The 10,163-nt window shown below is 37.8% G+C and overlaps 1 protein-coding gene across 1 annotated transcript in view; it reads right to left on the bottom strand.

Annotated features, from left to right (window-relative positions):
- TIPIN (TIMELESS interacting protein) overlaps positions 1 to 10,163 on the bottom strand; it is a 312,013-nt gene that overhangs the window by 86,946 nt on the left and 214,904 nt on the right. The gene's annotated exons all lie outside the window — the stretch shown is intronic.

Genomic DNA, 10,163 nt, shown 5'->3' with positions numbered 1-10,163 from the left:
TGTTAAAAAACTATGGTATGCTCACGATTAAAATTACTTGCCTACAAATGCTGGTAAGAATATGGTGAAATTGTTATGCTTACTTTTGATGCCAGTGGGCATAATCCGAGGCCATGAGATAGAGAATAGGTAGTGATTAACTTTCATCTCCTTCAGTAACTGAATGTCATCCTGTGAAAAGAAAATCCAATTAACGTATCTCAAGTCCTAGCAGAATAACTCTTCAGTTACTCATCTGTCTTAAATAGTACTGAATGCAGAAATCTATAGAAGAGTTGCACAAAAGAGGATTCCATCAGTTATTTTCTGTATTTTCTTTGAGATGATGGCTCTTTCTACTTGTATACTTTCTTTTTAAACATTTTTTTTCTTGACTCTCCAAAGAAGTCCTGTAATGTTTTGTATGAACAGCTACGAAAACTGAATGTTTTCACTCTCAAATAGAGGACAGAAAAATGAGTTGAGGTATTCTGCAACACAATTATAGTTATGTCAGAATTTGTAATGTGCATGTTCTAAAAAATAATATAAACCTGTAAATCCTGACCTCAAATATTTCAGCTTAGGCACAAAAACATGATTAGGCAGGCTTTCATTTACCATCTCATACTGGAGTTAGCACAGAAGATAAATTCAGTGTAAATACATGTTATTTTTCTAAGGAATCATACATCTTTGATATTAAATGAAATTAGAAATTGATGGTATATCAGCCAATGCAAAGAGAATTCTGATGATCAAAGCCAATAAAGAGTGCTTTTATGTAAAAAGGACCACATAACACATATAGGCAAGTTTCAGAAAGTATTTCAAAATACAAGCCCACAGTAGTGAATAAGTGTTGAAATGCTGTTGTTTATGCCTGAATTCTCCCTGAAAAATAGGTCCAGTGATCATCGTGTCAATCTCTTCTGATGCAACAGCCCAGTGAGTCTCAGAGTTCCAACCTCACTGGGGGTTTTTATTAAGCTGTTCTTTCAAGCTTTTACTTGTTTGAGAGATCAAATGAAATCTCTCCTGCATTTTCCGATTTTAGGATAGTAAGGCATCATTCCTCTTAGTTCTTGCTGAGACCTCTGGTTCTCCTTTGGATTTCTTGTATGTGAAAAAACTTAACAGAATATAACTTTTATCAGATTAGTTGGAATTCTAATTATGTAATATTGATTTATCACAGTCATTTGGACTCTCTTGCCTTGTGTATCTGTCTTTCCTCCAGGACAGTAATTCGAAAATTGTTTTTGATAGTTTTAAGCTTGGAAACATATTGCTAATAAAGCTGCATTGTTTATTTATTTGTTATCCATTCACAAAAATGGAAAACATTCAGACTGAATTTTAAAGCATGCGATGGTTTTATTATTCTTAAATATACATAGAAAATCTTTAAAGCTGCTCAAACACACAAAAAAAGATGCTAATTTTATTCAAAGCTCAACTGTGTTCATTGTTCTAAATAAGCATTTGGATTTCCCACAAAATTTAGAATATTTCTGTGGACAAGAAAATCCTGAAAAACTGAGACATGTTTGGGAAATACTGTAATATTATTGATTCTATGAGATTATTAGGAAAGAAAATTTTACTGAACTAATTGAAATATCATCCTTTGACTTCCTAAGTTAAATGAGCCTATAGAGCAACCAAAGCATTTTGTCTTTGCTTTTATTTTAAAATGGGAAATCAGTATCATGAAATGGCTCCAGAATGTTTCTAGAGGGATAGTTCCTCTTTAACAATACCTTAACTTTGTAGTAGCCGTCACATGCTGAATCTCCTGTTTCGTTTCTAAACACTTTCCCTTTCTTGTGAGTAAAAGCATCCCAGATACTTGGTCCTTTCCCATCCTTGTCCCAGGCCCCTTCAGTCTGGTACGCAGAACTTCCAACACCCCATAAAAAACCTGAAGGTAAAAAAGAAGTGAGTTAAGATTTAAACATTTCCTGCAAAACTGGTCTTTGTACTAAGTTTTCATATGAGAAACTAATTGATAGACCTTCACAGTTGCATGGCTTGGTGTGAGATGTGCATCATTGCATGTCTACTGAGCAAGAGGCCAATGTTTTCTACGTGAAACTTTTATCAGTGCATGAAAAGGGACTGTCTGAAGATGTGGTACAGACTAAAGGTATCTTGTTCTGATGTACTGAAAAAGGAATCTAATTCTGTCGTATATTAAACCTTGTTACTATTATTTTACAGTGATGAGGTAGTGCATTGATAGAATGGCAGAAATATCTTACTGTAAGAAAAAATTAGGTTCCCACCTCATTTTTGCCTGCTAGTTTTTATGGTTTTTTTGGCGATTACAAGTTTAGCTTATTATGTAAAATATATGGAAAGATTCTGGATTATTTTCCTAGTATTATACAAAAGGATGTGATTAATCCATTTCATAAGTCACTTAAAACTTGAGCATGAAAAAAAATCTTTTTGTTTTGATTCTGGTTGAATGAAATGTATGTGTATAAATACACATTGTATTTATACATCTTATATATATGTATGTGTATAAATACACATTAAAGAAAGGACAAGGTTTCATAAAGCAGTACTGAAAGTGAATTAGATAATAGTAAACAGCTTGAAACAAACCCAACACAATTATTTTCTTCACGTTCATTTCTTAAGTTAGGTGCATAACTAAGGCTATTTTTAGGTTATAATTCTTCATTAGCTGTAGATAATTTATGGAAAAGGAGAAGAGTTTTCAGGTGTGATTTGTTATACTGTGCATCTTCAGTTGCAGACAGGAAAGGGAGATCTGGATATGTAATACGAATCTATTAACATTTACTCTGTGTTTACTGTTTTAAGTATATTTCCAGGGCTAGGTGCAGAAGGTGATATTAAGTATGCATTCTGCAAGAGCCTCAATTTTTTTTCTGCCCTTTCCCTGGAAAATGGCAGTAAAACCTTTTGGTAGCTTTCTTGTGCAAATACACAAGTAGATCTAAAGCATTATAAAACCCACAATCAACTGTAGTTCAAAAGTACCAGCTGGAAAAGTGCCATAATAGAAAGAGCCTGGATTATTCTTTGTCCACTGGAAATCCTCAGCTGTATTCAGCCGTATTATTGGCACAAGCATATACCATATTCTGAAAATGTAAGTCTTCATTGCTGTTAATTTCATCGCTGCAAAGTGTTCTCTGCAAGTTCCCACCTGATAAAATAGAAGAGCATTGTCAAGTATTGCCGCTCTACAAAATAGGCTTAGGGTGATCAAAAAGGAAAAGCTTATTTTTTCTGCTGAATGGGTATGATTTTCACTGAAGGCTAAAAGCAATGCTTGGGCTAAGTGGAAGATGCAGTTAAGCTTCTGGCAGGGTAATGAAAATGAGAGAATGAAGTGCAAAATTATAACTATTAGAAGTGCTTGCTGCATATTTTCCATGATTTTACTTATCTCTATTGTATTCTAAAACTCTGTTTGTTGGTCACTATTTTGTTCTGGATTTCAAACTGTCCCACCAGTGTCAGTGACCGGAACCCTGCAAACAGTGATTGTGAGTGGGAGCAAGAAATAAAGTGGTTATGCTGCTAGCATCTTGCCACCTAAATATGTAATGGAAACAAACCTTGTGGAAGTTGAAAAGGAAAATTAATACTTGCAATTGTTGCAGTTTTAATAATTGCAGCTTCTATCTTGATGATGTCCGTTTTATCCAGTTCCAGCATCAATTTCAAGTGCTATCATATATGCGCTATATTTTTAACTGCTAAATCAGGTTAAGCTATTGGTGAGATGACCAATTTTAATCATTTTAGTTTCAGAAGGGCTTTGTAGAACAGCACTGTTTTCCCCAAATTTATACAATTCACAAAGGATCTGTTTTACATTCCTGAGCCTTTGTTGGTGAATTTGAAGATGGGGTTAGAAAGTGAGGAAGAGTAGAACAAATATTTAAAATAATCATATTTTGTGTTGGAGCATTGTATAAAAACTAACTACAGCTGGAGCTTTGAAAAGCAGACTGGGATTACAGGATGGGACATGAACAATAAGCCAGTCAATCGGACTGCTTATGTGAGAGCATTTAACAGCCTCAGGGGTCCCAAGAGCAGGTAAATGAAAATACCACGTCCTTGCCTGCCTGTACGAAACCAGCCTTGCTGCAGTTTTTCTGCAACACGCAAGAAGGGAACTGCATTTTACACAGCATCTCTTCTCAGCAGCTCCTCTTGCACAGCCCTGGGGCATGTGACAGAATGAGGGTGGAAAAACCACCTTCAGAATGGGGTGAGCCATGGGAAGCCCGCTGTGTGCTCCCTCACCTTCTCTATCAGGAGATGTCAGTAATGGGAGAGACTGGCCACACAGAACTGAGCAACAGTTTATTTCTGACTTCCTTTTTACTGTGATTTTGTAGCATCTGTCTCCCGCATGTAAAAATTTAGGACCTGTGCCAAAGCCTGGTGGGAATCTTTGCATTGATTTCCCTGGAGTATAGGTCAAGCCTGCACTGATCTGTGATGCCAGATCCAAACAGCCTTGTAATACCTGTGTTGCTTGCAGATTGGTTCCTGACCAAAATGGAAAAACAAGTTTGGCTAAAACCAAAAGGTGAAGGAACTGCTTTTCAGTACATATGATAAATGTATGACCTCAGAGACCTCGTCTCGTGTTCTTCTGCGCTTATTAAAGAGCATTCCATATCTCCTAATTAACACAGGAACTGCACAGCTGGTTTGGGAAAATGCATCTACTTCAACATCAAAGGCCTTGGTTTAAAAGAATCCTCACCTCTGCATTTCTAATGTGAACATTTAGATTGCAAGGGAAAAAAAAAAGAGCAAAATACAACCGTTTAAAAAATCACAGGGTCTAAATAGTCTATAAGTATTTTTATTTTGAATATAAAAGGTTGCAAATACATGTGATTTTAAGTTAGACATTGACAGTCAAATTAGCTCTTCAGCCTAGTCAATAAGTTAGTTTAAATTTAGTATTACCCTTCATATTCTTGTTAGCAATGACTGACTGTCATGTGAAAAGAAGCAAGAAGAACAAAAATGTATTCTACGAGATAGAGATATCATTGGTTTCTGTAGCTGAGGCATTAACCCTATGGGAATAGGACTGTATGCTTTTGCAGGGGTGCTGAGATTTCTGTTCCAAAGCTAGAGTGTAGCTTTAATAACATTGTAGGATATTTATTATGGTTTTAGACATTTGTAACTACTGGATTCGTATTGTGGGTAACTCATTTGGAGCTAGGAGAAACAGCTGAGTCAAAATCAGTGTATTTTTTAACTCTTTGGCCTGATAACTCTATTATTGCTCAAGCACAAGAAACACATTGTCAGACAAACATGATTTTACAACACCCTGTATTGAAGAAAACAGTCTTTTTTTTTATGCACAGGTCATTGTGGAATATTCTATCAGTCAATTTTCAAATGAATACATGCTTTTTGGAACTCTTCATTGCTCTGTTTTTCTGGCACACACCTTTACAAATACAGTAGAATACACAGCTATTTGAATAGTGCAAAAAGATTCATCAAGTTTAGACTGTAAGGCTGGTACTGTAAAACACCTTTTTGACTCTCTTGTTCTCTAGCAGCTATGTTACCTTCTACCCAATTATAAATCGAGTTATTTTAATTTTCCCCCATTTCTGGCTTACCTGGTGTTCTCTGCGATAGATGTGTCCCAACTGGGAGATTCCTCTGAACTGTCAGAAATTTACCAGGGCATTCAGAATAAATTTACTTTCACGGAATAATTGCACAGAATTAATCCAACTGTCACAAAAACTCGGGAGAAACGTCTAGTGGAAAACAGCATTTTGTTCACGTACAGCCAAAACAAAAAAGAACAATCCTTTTGTATTCACAATCAATGCAGCAGGAAAAGGTTTAGCTTAACCATACGAATCTTTTAGCAATGAGGTATTTTCCTTTGTAAGCAAAATTAGCTTTGCGAGTGATCTGTACATTCATACATAATTGCGCTTGCTCTTGAATAGGGTATTTGTAGACATTTTTCTCTTGGTGCAAATGTCTGTATCCTAGATGGTTTTTGGCAGGGAGATCTCACTGGGAGATTTTGTGAGGTCAAGGGTTTTGTTTTTACGTGGTATAATTTTGAATCGGATATTCAGGATACAGTCCTAAAAAATAATATGCTCTTTCTTTTCTCTTGTTTCTAGAAGAATTCATTATGGTGATGTCTTTGTGGAAAAACCTCTCCCAGTCTTGGAGGTCAGCTGTTTAGTTTGAGCTATAGCTGTTCATTCTTTTAGTTCTGTGAGTTATCGTTTAGTCCGCCCTCACAGACAGTCTGCATCAAAAAGACTGTGAAACGAGCAAACCCATTGCTAGGGCTTGCTGGGCTGAAACCTTGTGGTTTCAGACATTGCTGCTCACCTGGCTTTCAGGAAGGAAAAGCCCTTCTCTGATGACCCTCCCAGGAACAGCAGTGAAGATAATTACGGCTCCTGTGTGGGAGGCCAGAGGTAGGACAGAGATGCTGCAGAGGGAGGCTCTGGACAACACTGCTACAAAAAGATGCGTGAACCTTTCACCCATCCACCCTAAGGAAAGGGTGCGTGTAAGCAAAGAGAGTCTTTTAGGGGAGCAGAAAAAGCACCAGCTGTGTAGGCTCCAGGTAGCTGGGTGATTTTCTCCCTGCTGCAGTGCACCCACATAGCTACCTGACATTTAGGCTTTCTGTGGGTGGGTGACTCATGACCGTGGAACCTGCTATCCTGTGCCTTTGAAGTGATACAGTTTGTAAGCAAATTCCCATTTATTTATTCAGCTACTTGGTTTTGTATTTTTTAATTTTTTTTTTTTTTTTTTTAAAGCAGTACTGGTGCCCTCTCGTGGTCAATTTCTATGAAAAAGCATTAACATTAAAAATGTTGCCTGGTAGTCTGAAATAAGTAAAACCATAGTTCATATACTGACTGCGATCTCAGAAGTGAGAAGGTGCATTGAAACTATAGAGGGAATATTGTCAGGAGCTCCTTGTTCCTCCATGCGAGTCTCTTGGTATGCTTGCTTGACTTTGTGCTCATCAGGAGGGACCACATTCAAGCATGTAGGAGGTGATCCTTCAAAATCAACCAGCTTATACACTTTGTGATTTATAATACACGTAAAGGGCAGTATTGTATACATAGGTCGGCCTACTGCAGATGAGTTTGGTGCTTAAGGCACGTATTAAGTACTCGCTATCCATTTGGCCTGCTCTGTCTCCTGCAGAACTGGGTAGGGCAGTGTACAAGAGTGACTGCAGTGCTGTATGAGTTGTGATGATTAAGGGTGTGCATTAGTCATTGCTTGTTAAATCACAGTTGCACCTAAAAAATACACCAAAAACAAAGGCTTTGACATGCCAGGGGGGAGACTATGACTGTTGAGAGAGCTGCCAGTGGAAGCAGACAAAGACAGATCACCCCTCTTTATGGATGAGAAGCTGAGGCCCAGGGAGATTGGACAGAAATCACCCAGGGTGTTTGTATCAAGCTAGGAACTAAACTTGGATCTTTTGGCTCGCTGCCCAGCGCCGTACATACAAGCCAGGCTGCTTCAGGGACTAGCTCATGCATCACCAAAGTCATTTGGGGAATCGTCACTGACTTCAGTGGTCAGAAGGAGCAAGCCCTTGGTGTGCATGAAAACATGATTCTTTCAAACTACGTTTACCATGGGCTGCTAGAAACCTGATACTGTTCCACTCTGTAAGTTGTGCTTACATGGGTTTTCTTCTGTTAACACAAACTTTTTCTGTGATGTTGTTTCCCAATTTCCTGCATAAAAGGCCCACTTTACAAAAAAAAAAAAAAAAAAAAGTCATGAGATATTTACATTGCTACAGCTTGGTCATTTTTTCCTCTTGTTTCATCTTGGAAAAGTTTTATTAGCAGCAATTTTTAAAATGTGCCAGAAACACATCAAGGCTATAAAATCTTTTATTTTGTTTTATTGGTAAAAAGAATGTTAAAAAAAATGTACTCAGTGGAGGCCATCCAAAATTGCCCAATGACTGCAGTAAAATAACCTGGAAAGTAGGTTATGCAACTGGCTTACTACAGTGGGTTGTGAAGTCAGGGGAAAGTCATGACTGATTCTCAATTTATGGTTTATTTGCTGTTCACTTGTCTACAGCCTGGAGTAGATCTTCATCCATAAATGATGTAGATATTTATGTATTGTCTTGCTGTGGAATACTACGTGACCATATCACAAAAACTTTGAAGCAAAACCCACTATCTTAAGCAAACTGGTACTTACCCTCCCACTTTATTTTCTATCTATGCTATACTTCGTGTTGCAAAACCTCTTATCTCCAGATAGACAACCAGAGATGGAGTCACCCCTACTAGTAGATACCATAAAACTGATATTTATTTGGTTTTTTGCTTTTAGCCCTTACGTTTTGCCTAGGCCTGAGAAAAAGTGGAAGCTGTCTTTCTAATTCTCTGGCAGCTGTTCAGACAACTAGACCAAATCATCCTCATACAATTATAACCTATCTCCCCAGCTTCCTGATTCTTCATTCTTCCGAGTTGCACTCCCTTTCCAACCTTGAATAGGCCTTTTCTGTCTCAGAGAGAAAAATCCTTTCTTATTATATGGTGACCAGAAAAACACGTAATTTTTCCAGTGTGTGGTCTACTGCAACTACCCTGAGATATTGGAGATTTTTCAAAATCAAAACAAAACCCACTTACAATTGTTCTTGGAACAGGAACACTTGTATAACTGCACTTGTATTTTTCTCTGTTACAAAATTACTTTCGTTGCATTATGTTAGCTGTTTTTGGAAACTTTTTGTCTAACGCTCAACTGTACTAATGGCCTGGACTTGCTTTTCAGAGAAAAATAGAGAATTGGAAGCAATTGAGATGAGGATGCTTTGCTTTACAATGAATCATGTTACTTTAACTTAAAGCAGTTGGGAGAATATAGTTGTTAATAGAGAAGATGTTCAGAACTGTTTCTTATGACTGAGTGCATTCTAAAGGCAGAAAGGAGTGTTTGGAAATGTGGGAGATGTGTTTTATTGCCTATAAAAAGAGATTAAGAACACTGAAGACTCATTCTGCTCTAAAAAGCCTGGTTTTGAACTTGCATATATACACCAGGGTTGCCCAGTAACTTTAGAATAAAGATTGCCAACTTTTCCATGCTTAGAGCAGGGTTTTTTTCTTACATAAATGCTTTTAGCCAGAGTGATGTGGTCATGTTTGCACAGCTCTGCCCTTTACCCAATTAACTCTGGTTAATATGCCTTTTCCCCAGCTCTTTATGCCACCAACTACCGTGGTCGGCTGACAAGCCTGCCTTCCCTTGGACTACCAGGAGGCTCGACACCCCTCTGGGGCAGCTGGGCTGCAGTGCACCGTTAGCAGAATTCTACCATGCAACTGTTTGGTGTCCAGTTTGACAGAGGTACCTCTGCTGGCCGCCCATAGGGAGGATAGCAATCTTCTTGTAGCTGTGGGCAGCTTCTGGAGACAGTCTCCATCTTAAGAAAACCTTCAGAAGTCTGGAAGATCTTGTGTTTGAACTGTGATCCCTGAGATGAGATCAAGATAGGTAACTCTGAAACTTATACCATATTTATTTAGCAGTTCCTACACTATTATGAAAGCTAGTGCTATCACATTTTATGCCTGTTGAGTGCACTGAATAGCTGTTATCAGTAACCACTGGTTTTACTGTGTAATTTCTGGAAAAACTAAAACTGAGAATCTGCCATCTCTGTTTTGCAAAGAAAGATTGTAAAGATTGGCAAGGATAGGGTAAATCTGCAGAATCTATTCCAGTTGTACTAAAAGCTCAAACTTTAAAGGTGTCGTTTTCAAATAAGCTCCAAAATTGTATATTCTTAATAATGTTTCTTGGTGCATGTAGAGAGGTGCAGACACTTCCCCCTCTTGTGGAATGCTGTTCTCCCGAATGGTCAAAACTCATGAGACTTTGCACTGATATGGTCAAAGGTGCATATTGGATTTTGAATGCCCAAGCTCAGTGGATGGCTGAAAATCCCAACCATGGTATATAATAAATGACAGATGTTATAGATACTCCTGGGTGTAATGAAGAAGGTCACAGAAGTTTGCTTCTAAAAATCAATTTTAATTTATCTTTTCCTGCTGACAGCTTCATGCTAAGAGTTGGCCTCCATTTGATGTGAACACTGA

This window comes from Strix uralensis, chromosome 11, assembly GCF_047716275.1.
Source record: "Strix uralensis isolate ZFMK-TIS-50842 chromosome 11, bStrUra1, whole genome shotgun sequence".
Classification (NCBI taxonomy): domain Eukaryota; kingdom Metazoa; phylum Chordata; class Aves; order Strigiformes; family Strigidae; genus Strix; species Strix uralensis.
Note: the sequence above shows the minus strand (reverse complement) of the source record. Positions and strands in the feature narration are given on the sequence as shown.